We start from the raw sequence: 15219 nt of genomic DNA on the forward strand, positions 1-15219 counted from the left end.
AAAGAAAGCCATAAGAAGTCCAGTTTGCTAGAAGCCATGTGGGGGACACAGCAAACATGTGGAAGAAGGTGCTCTGGTCAGATGAGACTAAAGTTGAACTTTTTGGCCTAAAAGCAAAACGCTGTGTGTGGCAGAAAATTAACACCGCACATCCTCCTGAACACACCATCCCTACCATGAAACATGGTGGTGGCAGTATCATGTTGTGGGGATGCTTTTCTTCAGCAGGGACAGGGAAGCTGGTCAGAGTTGATGGGAAGATGGATGACCCTAATACAGGGCAATCTTAGAAGAAAACCTGTTAGAGTCTACAAAAGACTTGAGACTGGGGCAGAGGTTCACCTTCCAACAGGACAACAACCCTAAATATACAGCCAGAGCTACAATGGAATGATTTAGATCAAAGCATATTCATGTGTTAGAATGGCTCAGTCCAGACCTAAATCCAATTGAGAATCTGTGGCAAGACTTGAAAATTGCTGTTCAGACACTCTCCGTCCAATCTAAAAGAGCTTGAGCTATTTTGCAGAGAAGAATGGGCAAAAATGTCACTCTGTAGATGTGCAAAGCTGGTAGAGACATCCCCAAAAAGACTTGCAGCTGTAATTGCAGCAAAAAGACGGTTCTACAAAGTATTGACTGAATACAAATGCCCCCCCACACTTTTCAGATATTTATTTGTAAAAAAATGGAAAACCATTTATCATTTCCCTTCCACTTCACAATTATGTGCCACTGTGTGTTGGCCTATCACATAAAATCCCAACAAAATACATTTACAAAGGAAAATTTCAAGGGGTATCAATACTTCTTCAAGGCAGTCTATTAATATATATATATATATATATATATATATATATATATATATATATATATATATATATATATATATATATACACTCACACACACAATATCTCACAAAAGTGAGCACACCCCTCACATTTTTGTAAATATTTTATATCTTTTCACTGAAGAAATTACACTTTGCTACAATGTAAAGTAGTGAGTGTACAGCTTGTATAACAATGTAAATTTGCTAGAATATATGTAGTGATATCCCTCGCGCTGTTGTGAGTATCAGAAATGTGATGACAACAAAACAACAATTAAAAAATATATATATAAATGTGCCAACGTGAGTAAATTGTGATGATGTCTAAATAGACTGTTTACTGTTTACTAGTGTAAATTTGCTGTCCCCTCAAAATAACTCAACACACAGCCATTAATGTCTAAACCGCTGGCAACAAAAGTGAGTACACCCCAAGTGATAATTTCCAAATTGGGCCCAATTAGCCATTTTCCCACCCCGGTGTCATGTGACTTGTTAGTGTTACAAGGTCTCAGGTGTGAATGGGGAGCAGGTGTGTTAAATTTGGTGCTATCGCTCTCACTCTCTCATACTGGTCACTGGAAGTTCAACATGGCACCTCATGGCAAAGAACTCTCTGAGGATCTGAAAAAAAATAATTGTTGCTCTACATAAAGATGGCCTAAGCTATAAAGAGATTGCCAAGACCCTGAAACTGAGCTGCAGCACGATGGCGAAGACCATACAGTGGTTAGACAGGGCAGGTTCCACTCAGAACAGGCCTTGCCATAGTTGACCAAAGAACTTGAGTGCATGTACTCAGCGTCATATCCAGAGGTTGTCTTTGGGAAATAGACGTATGAGTGCTGCCAGCATTGCTGCAGAGGTTGAAGGGGTGGGGGTGGGGGGTCAGCCTGTCAGTGCTCAGACCATACGCCGCACACTGCATCAAATTGGTCTGCGTGGCTGTCGTCCCAGAAGGAAGCCTCTTCTAAAGATGATGCACAAGAAAGCCTGCAAACAGTTTTTTAAAGACAAGCAGCCTAAGGACATGGATTACTGGAACCATGTCCTGTGGTCTGATGAGACCAAGATAAACGTATTTAGTTCTGATGATGTTAAGCATGTGTGGCAGCAACCAGTTGAGGAGTACAAGGACAAGTGTGTCTTGCCTACAGTCAAGCATGGTGGTGGGAGTGTCATGGTCTGGGACTGCATGAGTGCTGCCAGCACTGGGGAGCTACAGTTCATTGAGGGAACCATGAATGCCAACATATACTGTGACATACTGAAGCAGAGCATGATCCCCTCCCTTCCCCTGGGCCATAGGGCAGTATTCCAACATGATAATGATCCCAAACACAGAGAATGTAGAATGTACAATGTACCCCTACCCATTCACCAAAAAAAATGTCAAAAAGTAAAAACCACAAAAGACAGTTTTTGACAATTCCTTTATTAAAAAAAAAAAAAAGTGTCCTGTGACGCGTCCATCCATCTTCAAACATGCCACCTGATGGACCCAAAAAATAGAGAAAAAAAAAAAAAAAAGCTCCGCCTCGATGGGAGGCCTCCCGGCAACTGCTGTATCTTGGCTCTGACAGCTGTTATTTAGGCAAGGGCGGGGCCACCCGGTGATGTAACTGAGTGACCCGACCACTTCTGATGTCATGTGCCGTCAGAGGGGGCGGGCAGCTATATAACAGCTGTCACAGCGAAAAGACAGCAGTCGGCGGGAGCCCTCCCATGGAGGTGAAGTATTTTAGGTTTTTTTTTCTATTTTACAGGTTTGTCGGGCAGCGTGATTGACGATGGATGTACATCACGGGCCAGGGTTGTGGGGACGAGGCTCTTGTCCCCATCATCATGAGGACAAGGTGCTTTGGGGGGCCCCCAAAACACCCTCCCCATGTTGAGGGCATGTGGCCTAGTATGGTTCACTCGTCCCCCCCTTTCCTGGCCTGCCAGGCTGCTTGCTCGCATAAGGGTAATTTTTTTAATTTTTATTTGGCGTAGTTTTCCCCTTAAAACTAGGGGGGGGGGGGACCCACTCCAATTTCTTCCTTGATTTTTTTCTATATGGCCGGGAGCCGAAAATACTTTACAGCCGCAAGCAATTTTAAATTACATTTTTTCCTTTAGAAATGTCATTTTGCTGCGGCACAGTAAAACACATCACAAAGATGCACCACTTTAAAGGCAGACTAAGGGGACCCCCTGGCACAATATTTAAAGGAATCTTTCTATTTTATTGTTTCACTTTAGGCATGATTAAAATCACTGCTCCTGAAAAAACGGTTGGTTTAAAAACTTTTTTTTTTTGCATCGATACATGTCCCCTGGGGCAGTACCCAGGTCCCCATACACTTTTTATGGCAATAACTTGCATATAAGCCTTTAAAATTAGCAATTTTGACGTTTCATGTTCGTGTCCCATAGACTTTAATATGGTTTGCATTTTCAACCGGGGGGTGTTCAGCCCATCCCTACTTCCAGCACAAAGTGATGACCACATCAACAAGCCAAGACAAGATGGATCCAGTCACAGCCCCCAGTGAGAAGAACAGGAACTGTCTTTTGCGGTTGGACTGATGAGTGCAACTGATGTAAGCTGATGGCAACTCTAAAGACACAAGTGGCTCAGATGATGCAGATAGTGACTCTGCTAGTAGTGAGAATCAAAGAGCCACTTGGGAAGACATCTCAAGCTACTGCTATTAAGAAGAGCCTGGGCACAGTGCTCTGTTACAATTGAGGTATAGGCCACTACAAACAAGTTTTTCCAAGTCAAGTATTAGAGATCTTGCAGAAGCCACAGAAAAAAACTTTAGACAGCCAGTTGGGTGTCTGGCTGCCTCAGCCCATCTCCGCTCAAGACATACTATGAGAAAGAGGAGCGGGGAGCCTGATATTCCACTGGCCAGTGTGTAGGTAGGTAGAGGTTACTGCTGCCCCAGTGAGAAGGGCTTAACTGTAATTTCTGCATTTTTCTTGGCGTGTTTGGCTGAGCCCATCCCCCGGTCCTGTGCGATATAAAAAGGATGGAGGTCTGGACCCAGAGAGGAGAGATGGTGCGGAGTGAAGTAAGGAGAAAGAGAGGAAGGAGTTTGGTTTAGGTCTGGTCCACTTTGCCAGACCCATCTGATGCCGTTAATGGAGTCTGAATGGCCAGTATCACGCCGAAGTCGGAGCTAGATTCCAAATATTGGACTGGTAAGCTGTAAGCTGTTGTTGAATTGTATTTGCCAACATTTACTTCCTTACAGGGCTTTGCCTTAAATAAAGTCAAGTGAAACTCCTCAGGTAGTCAGTGTTTGTGGGTCCTCACAGGAAGATAGAGGGCCCCAAAAATCTATTGGCTCTTCTGCGATAGCACTATATCAGTAATGGGGAAAGATCAGATGCTGAAAGACCACAGGCAATACTGGTGTCCTGAACATGAGGGTCGATGACTTGATAGGAAGTGCAAAGCGACATCAACACTCTTCCCTCGATGACGTAATCTTGCATCCAAATTCTGCTTGTAGCCATTTACTAAATATTTTTCATTTGTTTATTTATATTTTGGTGGGTAAATAACTAAAGCTGTACTATTGTCATGTTCTTTCTGTACATCATAGTCAGATTCCTGCGCAAATAATACCAGCACGGCCATTTACAGCATTAGATGTTTAAATGCTGAGATCCTCCACTTCTTGTGGCTGTCGTATTCAATAGGCCCACTGCTGCAACTTGAACTAAAATAAAAATAAATAATCCAGAATGGAAGCTTTGCTTGCACAATGTATTTATAGCACAGCAGCTACATGTAAAATTTAACAAGACATTTCCTGCCCTGCTAACCTCCCTTTCTGCTGATTATTTTCTCCCTATTCTGGCTTGAATGGCTTACAACATCATTGAATTACAGCAGGACAAATTTTACGAATGCGCTTATTGTTTTCTAGAGTTGTCTTTATTTAATGTGATAAAAAAACAATGGGTTTCATTCCAAAACATGTCTACATGTTCAACTCTAGTCAGTCCTTGAATGCTAGTCAAGAAACAAAACCAGAATTACCGGAGAGTCAGAATGTTAAGCAGCTTGGGTGCAGACGTGCAGGTTCGCTCCCGAGCCAGGCTGTGTGCATATATAGACACACACAGTGGCCTGGCCCCACCCCTGGCTCTCTGCTCACAGGATTTGACTGACAGCAACCAGAGCCAATGGCTGCCGCTGCCTCAGCAAAGCCTGGGGGAGCAGGAGAGGAAAGAACAGATGCAGACAGACACAGCACTGGATCGATAATATAGGACTCAGGTAAGTGTAAAGGGGGGGCGCGCTTAAGCACACCAACTGCTAAAATAATTTTTGATTAAATGTACAGAATGCATTAAGGTAAAAAATAATGATTTAACTAAAGAAACACTTTAAGCTGTTCATAGATGGAAACAAAGTTAGCGCCGTTTGACTCCTCTCAAATGGAACTGTTGCTATATTTTTGTTCGATCAACACTGATCAGTGTATTCTAATAGTGGGAAGGCCTGCTGTCAGAATACAATAGCCCAGAGGGAGGGTTTCCCCATTCAACTCACTTGTGTGAATCAGGAAATCTACTCCATTTTTTTTCAATCAGACCACTAGCGTATAAAAAAAGTGAGTTATCTATGGCCAGCTTTAATCTGGGCATGCAACCTAGATGGCCAAAACAGAGGGGTAGGAGGAAAGGCATGCCAGGCCACATGCCCTCAACATGGGGTAGGGGTATTTTGCCAGGGGAGGCTTCCCCCCTACCAAAGTACCTTGTCCCCACTGACAAGTGGTTGTGGAGGTCTGCAGGCAGAGGACTTATCAGAATCTGGAATCCCACTTTAATAATAAGGGTCCCCCTAGATACTGCCACTCCTACGTAGAACCCTTACTCATTTATAAAGAAAAAAGTTACTTAGAAATAAAGACACCAAACAATTGACAAGTCCTACATCAACTAGAATCATAAAAAAGTCCCTTATTGTTAATCCTTTATTACGCCTGCACCTGTCAACGCACCAAAAAAAAAAAAAAATCTGATGATGCACACGATCGTTCGTGATAGCATGCCAGGTCATTAGTTATGTCACAGCTACCTGAATACTATGCTGATTCCTACTACTGAACTGGCTGGGTGACGTTGTAATGGCCACCTGGCTCAAAAAAGTAGATTCAAAAACTGTTGAAGCTGGTGGAAAATGACCAGCCATACAGAAGCTGCAGCCTATCAGATGCAGTCACTGTTGGGAATCGTGAGTGATGAGATGCTTGAATATAATAGCCCAGCTAGTCTAAGTTATGTAACATGCAATAGGGAAATTTGCAGAACATAGGGAAAAGACAGTACAGGACACAGGGTCTTTATTCTTAAACCATAGGGCATCCAAAAGTAGTCCATCTGTGGGGTGAGCAACACAACAAAAAAATGCCAACAGATCAACGTAACAACGGGTCAAGAAGACTTGGAAAACTCAGAGAGCAGCTTGTAACACCTTATACCTGAAATTGACATTGGAGCAGACCAAAACATCCACCTGGTTGAATGAAACAGGCAACTGTGAACAGAAGACCAGGTGACAGCCTTGCAACTCTGAGGAACAGATGCCTGATTGTGAAAAGCCCTAGGGGCGCTAACAGATCTTACAGGGTACACCTTAACAGTGAAAGGAAGAACCATAGGCTCTAACGATACCTTGTTTAATCCAGCTAGCAACGGGAAGCCTCGCAAAGCACTAGAAGGTAATCTGTCTAAAAGACACTGTGAATGAGAAGTAGACTCTAACAGCACATACCAAGTCAAGACAAAAGAGAGAAATTTCCATAGGTGTTTCAGTTGCAAACTTAAGAGAGAGATAGTGTCCTGGTTGAGGCAGACAGGGGAAAGCAGCTTAGGGAGAAGAGACACTCTTGGCCTCAGGACTTCCCTATTTTTGTGTAACACTAGAAAAGCTCTTTACAGGATGAGCAGAGAATCAGACACCCTCCACCCTGCGAGTGTAGCCCTCTTTTGGAAGTTATGAGAAATGGCTCTCCTCAAACAGGATATCGTGTTAAACCTGTAGATAAATAGGAGAAGCAGAGCTTTCACTAAGTGGAAGAGTGAGATTAATAATTATGCCCCGTACACACGGTCTGATTTTCCGATGGAAAATGTCCGATCGGAGCGTGTTGTCGGAAATTCCGACCGTGTGGGGGCTCCATCGGACATTTTCCATCAGATTTTCCGACACACAAAGTTGGAGAGCAGGAGATAACATTTTCCGACAACAAAATCCGTTGTCGGAAATTCCGATCTTGTGTACACAAATCCGACGGACAAAGTGCCACGCATGCTCAGAATAAATAAAGAGATGAAAGCTATTGGTCCCCGCCCCGTTTATAGTCCCGACGTACGTGTTTTACGTCACTGCGTTCAGAACGATCGGATTTTCCGACAACTTTGTGTGACCGTGTGTATGCAAGACAAGTTTGAGCCAACATCCGTCGGAAAAAATCCCAGGATTTTGTTGTCGGAATTTCCGAACAAAGTCCGACCGTGTGTACGCCCTATAACATTGCCATTGCCTCTACCCAGGATAGGACTTCTGTGAAGAGGGGATTTCTTTCCTGGGAAGTGAACCAGTAATCTAATCAAAATAATTGGAAACAGAAGAACTACTGCAACCAGCATATAATAATAATCATAAGCATATAGATGCACACCAGTATATAAATAATACAAGCTTTATGTAAGAGAAGATTAATAACAGTACATACATACAATGTACAAACTCATATTATCAGCAATGGGTGAGATAAGAGTCATGGTGCAGTTGTGCATGTATACCTAGGTATATATAGTAATTTTTGAGATACCTCCAGATGAAGTCCTGTGGCAAGGGCCCCCGAGGATGATGTGGCATCTGTATTTGTGTCAGAGACCTGAAGGACAAGATATGCTGTCATGAGGACATCCTCCAGCTGCTACCCAACCAGCCTGGAATGCAGTCACAGTTATCTGGCAATGTGCATGTGACATAGTAATAGTCTGGTGCAGGTCTGTGACATCAGCTAACAACAGGCTTTAGCCCCCTGTTGGCTGATTCTGGGTCACAGGTAAGCACAAGTAAGTGCACTCCTGTGACCCACATGAGAAGTATGGCCAAAAGAGCTTTGGCCATACTTCACTTTAACTATGGAATGAGAGGTCAATGGTCTCTGAAACAGAACAGCCAAGACCAAGTGTTGTCTCTTAATTGTACTCTGGCCTAGACCAGATCATAGATAGTATAAGATGTATCCCACTTCCTAGCCTCACATCATGCAAAATAGGCTTTCCAGTCATGATGGTAGACTTAGAAAATAAATATATCACTAGGCTTCAAGCGGAAAGGGATAACCAAATCCAATAAGCCCCTGCTTTTCAGGACCTGGACATCAACAGCCAAGCTTTAAAAACCAAAGACCAAGAAGCGGGATTATGTACTGGTCTTTGGGACAGAAGATCTAGAAAATACAGAAGGGTCCAGGTAGAATCTCTCAGACCAGTTCAGTACAATGAGAATCCCTGGAATGCCCTCCATCTACTGATCCCACGGAGTCACCAGAGTGTCTACTGTCAAAGTAATAATCAACCATTGTTGTCATGCCCACTGATCCCAAACCCTGTGTTCTGGGTATACTGGACGATCTTCATGTAGAGGAGGTTATGAAACAGGCAATAGCAAGGGCCCTTTTCCAGGCACCTAAATTGATTCTAAGGCATTGCAGGTCTACGGACCCACCCTCAAGCAAGGAGTGGATTCCCCAAATGGGGGACACATTACGCTTAGAAAAGTATATCTTTCAACATAGAGGGTACCCTGAAAAATTCCAGGCAGTATGGTCTCCCTGGTTAGACATGCCAGGTTTGGATCCTGTCGAATTGGTTTTGGATAGTATGATGGAATATTTGATCTGCTGATTGTGGTGGGGGGGGACATGGCTGTTGACACTGTACTGCTGATATAATAAGTGTTGTGCATACTGGATTATGGTATGGTCATATGAATATCACTGTATTGCTATAATGTCTCTGTCATGTGTTCTTAAATTTTGTACTGTTTGTGTTCTTAATAAAGCTTTGAGATAAAAAAATATTAATCAACCAATGCTACAATTGTAAAAGGCTAACCAAAAGGCTAACTGAGGGTGCATGCAGCTGGAGTCATTGTTCAATAGTGTCTACTGTGAAGGTCCAAGGGTTCTTGAACCTGGGCTCCAAACCTGCTCAGTTTGTTGTCAAATCTGTTGAAACAGAAGATCCATGACCAGCATCCCTTACCTGTAGAAAAGGGCTGGAAACACCTCTGGATGGAAGTTTGCCTGCAAATTTTCACTCCTGAAAACTGAACAGCAAGAGAGGACCAAGTCCACTTCCTTTTGAGCAATGTGACTTCTGGTGCTTCCTTGATGGTTCATTTAGGCCATGGCCGTGGCTTTGTCCAACTGGATTCTTGTTGTATGACTTCCCAACTGAACTAAGGGACAAATGAATAGCCCCGAGTTCCAGGATTTCGATGGGAAACTGAGCTTCCTCTGATGACCACGTTTCCTGCAGCAATGGGGCATCTAGGACTGCTCTGGCAGGTTGGCATCTGTTGTAATAACTTTCCACATCTTTAGGGAGGAAAGGTTTTCCCTGACTCTAGCACCATGCTGGAAATTCATCATACCAGTAAAATTCTGGCCTTGCAGGTCAGACATATGGGGTGGCCCAAAAACTGAATATGTTTGTGGTACACTGCCAGAATGTTTAGTTGCAATGGACTGGATAGAACCTTGGGCTACCATCAAGCCCAAGATCAGTTGGACAAAAGTTTGTCCATGGGCAGGAAGACACAGCCGTATTCACTGTCAGGCCCAGGTGAGTCAGTTCCAACAACAACTTTCACAGGTTAAAGATCCAGCTAATGGTCTGCAGAGTCTGCACTGTCCACTGGACATTGGCTGACGGAAGCCTGATAGCATAGCAGGAGATATTCCAGATTATTTTCAATGTGTATCACCTGGAAACAGAGCAGAGCTAAGAACGGTGAAAACCTTGGCGAAAACCTGAGGGTCTGTGGGCAGGCCAAAGGGAAGGGTGACAAACTGGTAATGCTGATCACCTAAAATGAGATAGTGTTGATAGTGTAGGTCTCCTGAAGCCAGAAAATCCATTGGTAGGAGGGAGGCAATGACCAGCCTGGCCAATTCAATGTGGTGTGATATTCAGCTTCCACAGGGACCAACCAAGTATGGCACATGCATACTTATACTGTAGCTATGCAAAAATATCCATATCTAAACTTCAGTTTTAAGCTTGGATGACATTTTAGTCAAAGTCATCTCATCTTGATCTGATTCTTCAGAAGGAGAGGGGGGACATGCTATAGGATTTGTTGGAGACTGGCAACTTACCTAAGGAGGCACTCATTGACTGGAAACATATTACATAAGACTGCTAGAAGTCACTGCTATAACAGGGCATAAGGGAAAAACAGATTATTGTCTGAAGGGGTCCAGAGGGCCACACAGAAAGTGCCAAAGGGCCGAGCAGATTGGGCACCAGGGTTTTAACCTGTCAATATCTGCCCAAATCCAGAATATCATTTTTGGAGGACTGACCCTTTAAGCAATGATTCTTATGTAGACCGCCAGCCCTCTGCTGGAAGACTTCAGCGTCAATCTTCATTCATGGTGCGTAACGTCGTGGAATAGTTCTGCTCTAAATAAACAATAAGATTTATGTTATGCTTGTATTGCGCTGATCCACATAACTGTCCCTTTTTTATATGGGAAAGGGAGAGAGAAAAGCAAGTCTGAAAGAAAATGGATATTGCTTCAGACTTTTAAATCATGGACACCCTGTCCAATGTGAAGACCAAAGATGGAAACTCAATTAGCAATAAAACATGATATGGTGTATGTGTCGTATTGGATTCAAATGAATAAATCCTCTCTATCGAATCATCATTACTGGTTTTATACTCACAAGTGTCGCACGCGACTTTCTCAGTCCATTTATCTCCTTTTTACGAGAGACATATATTATCCTAACAGAAAAAAAAAAAACAACCCGCATAGCGCATGTCATTAATCTTTATGCTGCGTGTTTCGTAAAGCTCGATCCGAGTTTTGAAAACCCGTCGCTTAATAAGATGAAAAAAAATGGGTTTCTACTTTAGCCTTGCCAAATCTGAAAAGTGTTTGTATTTGTATTTTTAAAAAGGAGGCTCCATCCAGGATAAGCATCTTAAAGCTGACCTCCAGCCTCCAGCCCTACAGGCTCCTCTCCTGGGCTGAAATGGCTTACTCTGATTTCACTGCACACTATGAGCTTCTCACAATGTGCATTAGAAGCTGTGGAAAGTCAGATAGAAGCGGCCTCATTTTCTGGCTGGAGGACATCCAGCATCATCTAGCCCTTTCCTCTCCAGCTTGATGGTCCCTAGCCTGCCCCTTTCATTCATTGGACTTCCATTCTTTCAAACATGGAGGTTCAACATGACATATGGGTGTCACATAGGGTGGTGCATGCAAATACAACCTTCCTAGAGATATCTACTCCTCCAGAATGGCATCCACCTATAAAGGCGTTTCGATATTTGCATAACCCCTCCTGAGGGCCAGTCCACTGCTTTTATCAGGGCTGTGGGCTCTTGAGTGGAATATAGAGGCACAGAGTTTATTTATTTGTTTAGTTTAAGACAGCAGTGTCAGGTTTTCTGTTGTGTGAGACTTTATTTTAGAGGCGCCAACACAATTATTATAAAAATATCCAAAATTTTATAATAAATATAGGTTTAAAAATAGCATATAATGCAAAACCATCACTGAGAATCCATGTGGCTATATACATATGCAGTAGCTTCAGCTCAACATGTTTCGCCAATCATTAGCTTCTTCATGAGGCTGTAGAAATACTGCATGCACAATCAACCGAAATCTCTCTCACGAAATATCCTGTATGATCCTCAGGTGAGAGAGAGCCTTCCAAGTGATCTATAGACATTTGTACATATGTGATCTGTATGATTCAATAAAGTAACAATTGAGCCCTCATGCACACAGGCTGTTAAAATAACGTTATGAAAATGCCAGTATCTTTGCAGTGATTTTTTAAAACTTTTTTCAGCATTTTTCAGCCTTTTTGCAATAGCGTTTTTGAGCGTTTTTCCGCGTTAGCGTTTTTTAGCGTTTTTTTTTTTTTTCAAATTTTTTTTTTTTTTTTTCAATGGACCAAAAACGTTAAAAAACGTTGGTGAATGACGTTTTTGAGCGTTTTTGAGCGTTAGAGCGTTTTTACAGCTGAAAAACGTCTCTCAGAACCCACTGGTCCTGGGTTTTTTTTTACAGCATAAAAACGCCTATGCCACTTGCAGCTCAAAAACGCCTAGGTGGGCATGAAGCCATAGACTAACATAGACAGGCCTTTTTAAGCTGCAAAAAAAGCTCAAAAAAGCAGCTGTAAAAACGTCCGTGTGCATGAGGACTTATGTGTAAAATATTTATATATGCCCAGATTTAGCATAATTGCCTTTCTGATTTATGTATTGTTTTCTAATTTTAGTGATTGTGCATGCAGTATTTCTAAAGTCTCCTGAAGAAGCCAATGATTGGTGAAACATGTTGAGCTGAAGCTACTGCATACGTATTGTAGCCGCATGGATTTTCTGTGATGGTTTTATATAAATTTGCTATTTTTAAACATATTTAACATACAATTTTGAATATTTTTATAATAATTGTGTTGGCACCTTTCAAATCCTGTTTCTTTCTCTATACATACATACATACTTATTTATTTTATTTATTACAGGTACTTACTCTATTTAGTGCCGTCAATTTACTCAATGTTTTACACATATATATTGTATATTCACATCAGTCGATACTAGGGATGAGCTTCGAGTTCGAGTCGAACTCATGTTCGACTCGAACATCGGCTGTTCGCAAGTTCGCCGAACAGCGAACAATATGGGGTGCTCGCGGCAAATTCAAATGCAGCGGAACACCCTTTAAAAGTCTATGGGAGAAATCAAAAGTGCTAATTTTAAAGGCTTATATTCATGGTATTGTCATAAAAAGTGTTTGGGGACCTGGGTCCTGCCCCAGGGGACATGGATCAATGCAAAAAAAAGTTTTAAAAATGGACGTTTTTTCGGGAGCAGTGATTTTAATAATGCTTAAAGTGAAACAATAAAAGTGTAATATCCCTTTAAATTTTGTACCTGGGGGGTGTCTATAGTATGCCTGTAAAGGGGCGCATGTTTCCCGTGTTTGGAACAGTCTGACAGCAAAATGACATTTCAAAGGAAAAAAAGTCATTTAAAACTACTCGCGGCTATTAATGCATTGCCGGTCCGACAATACACATAGAAGTTCATTGATAAAAACGGCATGGGAATTCCCCACAGGGGAACCCCGAACCAAAATTTAAAAAAAAATGACGTGGGGGGTCCCCCTAAATGCCATACCAGGCCCTTCAGGTCTGGTATGGATATTAAGGGGAACCCCGGCCAAAATGTAAAAAAAAAATGGCGTGGGGTCCCCCTCAAAATCTATACCAGACCCTTCATGTCTGGTATGGATTTTAAGGGGAACCCGCGCCAAAATTAAAAAAAAAAAAACAGCGTGGGGACCCCCCAAAAATCCATACCAGACCCTTAACCGAGCACGCAACCTGGCAGGCCGCAGGAAAAGAAGGGGGATGAGAGAGCGGCCCCCCCTTTCTGAACCGTACCAGGCCACATGCCCTCAACATTGGGAGGGTGCTTTGGGGTAGCCCCCCAAAACACCTTGTCCCCATGTTGATGAGGACAAGGGCCTCATCCCCACAACCCTGGCCGGTGGTTGTGGGGGTCTGCGGGCGGGGGGCTTATCGGAATCTGGAAGCCCCCTTTATCAAGGGGACCCCCAGATCCCGGCCCTCCCCCCTGTGTGAAATGGTAAGGGGGTACAAAAGTACACCTACCATTTCACTAAAAAAGTGTCAAAAATGTTAAAAATTACAAGAGACAGTTTTTGACAATTCCTTTATTTAAATGCTTCTTCTTTCTTCTTTCTTCTATCTTCTTTCTTCTATCTTCTATCTTCCTTCGGTTTCTTCCTCCATCTTCTTCTTCTTCTGGTTCTTCTGGTTCTTCCTCCGGTGTTCTCGTCCAGCATCTTCCTCCGCGGCGTCGGCATCTTCTTCCCTTCTTCTCCTCGGCCCGCTCCGCATCCATGATGGCATGGAGGGAGGCTTCCGCTGTGTGACGCTTCTCCTCTTCTGATGGTTCTTAAATAACGGGGGGGCGGGGCCACCCGGTGACACCCCCACGTCATTTTTTTTCTAAATTTTGGTTCGGGGTTCCCCTATGGGGAATTCCCATGCCGTTTTTATCAATGAACTTCTATGTGTATTGTCGGACCGGCAATGCATTAATAGCCGCAAGTAGTTTTAAATGACTTTTTTGAAGTGCCATTTTGCTGTCAGACTGTTCTAAACAAGGGAAACATGCGCCCCTTTATAGGCATATCATAGACACCCCCCAGGTACGAAATTTAAAGGGATATTACACTTTTATTGTTTGACTTTAAGCATTATTAAAATCACTGCTCCCGAAAAAACGGCCTTTTTTAAAACTTTTTTTTGCATTGATCCATGTCCCCTGGAGCAGGACCCAGGTCCCCAAACACTTTTTATGACAATAACTTGCATATAAGCCTTTAAAATTAGCACTTTTGATTATTCATGTTCGTGTCCCCATAGACTTTAACGGTGTTCGCATGTTCGAACGAATTTTTTGCCTGTTAGCATGTTCTGGTGCGAACCGAACAGGGGGGGTGTTCGGCTCATCCCTAGTCCATACCCTCAAGAAACTTACAATCTAAGGTCCCTTACTTAAATTCATACATATACTAGGGCCAATTTAGACAGGAGCCAATTAGCCTGCCAGCATGTCTTTGGAGTGTGGGAGGAAACTGGAGGACCTGGAGGAAACCCACGCAGGCACAGGGAGAACATGCAAACTTTAGGCAGATAGTGGCTGAGATTTGAGCCGGCGATCGAGTTGTGATATTTTCAGAAAGCACTCTGCCGGACCCTCTCATCAGCCATGATGACGTCACTGAGTTAAAAGTAGAGAAAAAAAAAATGAATTAGCATGTTGAGCTGCATCAGGGCTGAGGGTGTATCAGGGCTGGGCTCAGCCCTTCCTTCACTGAGCTGGCTGCTCATTTGTCGGCTAATTGCCAACTTCTTTCTCTCCACAGTTACTCAGCTGTTGATGATATCCTGCTCGTCAGTCCTGCCTACTTAAGCCGTCCAGTCCAGAGAAGCTCTGCCTTCACCTTGGTCAGCATCACAGAACTATCGCCTGCGATCCTGTTCAAGAATTGCTGTGCTGACA

Source organism: Aquarana catesbeiana, linkage group LG04, assembly GCF_042186555.1.
Source record: "Aquarana catesbeiana isolate 2022-GZ linkage group LG04, ASM4218655v1, whole genome shotgun sequence".
NCBI lineage: Eukaryota > Metazoa > Chordata > Amphibia > Anura > Ranidae > Aquarana > Aquarana catesbeiana.